The 616-nt window shown below is 35.7% G+C and overlaps 1 non-coding gene across 1 annotated transcript; it reads right to left on the bottom strand.

Moving 5' to 3' along the window:
- Positions 1 to 241: 241 nt before the first annotated feature.
- On the bottom strand, positions 242 to 312 carry TRNAC-GCA. Its single transcript has one exon. It is a non-coding gene; the product is annotated as a tRNA-Cys (tRNA).
- Between the last annotated feature and the right edge of the window lie 304 nt (positions 313 to 616).

Here is a 616-nt window from a genome sequence, read left to right as displayed (position 1 = left end):
AATCAATTATGAAATTAATAATTATATATCCCTCATCCCTATTGGTATTGGTATCCGTTTGGGCCACTACCCAGAACCCTGCCAGAGCCCTATTTTTAAGAAGAAATTGACATTCTTTTTTAGAACTAGAACTATGGTAAAATCCTGTATCGATAGGCCTAGTTCTTTTCCTTTGCTTATGAAGGGCAAGAATTTGTCGAGCTCAATCAGTACAATAAGAAATCCTAAGTATGTTTTGGTCAGGCGACACCCAGATTTGAACTGGGGATAAAGGATTTGCAGTCCCCTGCCTTACCGTTTGGCCATGCCGCCAAATCCGATCCAAAATCGAGCAAAATCTTATTCATCCACATTATTTTACTAATTAGTATTCGTAGGAGGGGATTATTAAACCCTTTTGATTTTTTTAGATCGTTGAATCCCTTTGTACTTATCCCTTTCCAATCCCTTTAAAAAAAATTCATTCCTGTTTTTTATTGGACCCAGTTTTATTCTCTTTGATTGATTGTATCTCAAAACAGACATTGCTTAAATACCTTCTCTTTCTATTGAAAAGAGAAAGGATTTCCAGTCACACACTGCCAAATTTAGGAAAAACTTGAACCATTAACTATAT

This window comes from Hordeum vulgare, chromosome 2H (genome assembly GCF_904849725.1).
Source record: "Hordeum vulgare subsp. vulgare chromosome 2H, MorexV3_pseudomolecules_assembly, whole genome shotgun sequence".
In the NCBI taxonomy this organism is placed as follows: Eukaryota; Viridiplantae; Streptophyta; class Magnoliopsida; order Poales; family Poaceae; genus Hordeum; species Hordeum vulgare.
Note: the sequence above shows the minus strand (reverse complement) of the source record. Positions and strands in the feature narration are given on the sequence as shown.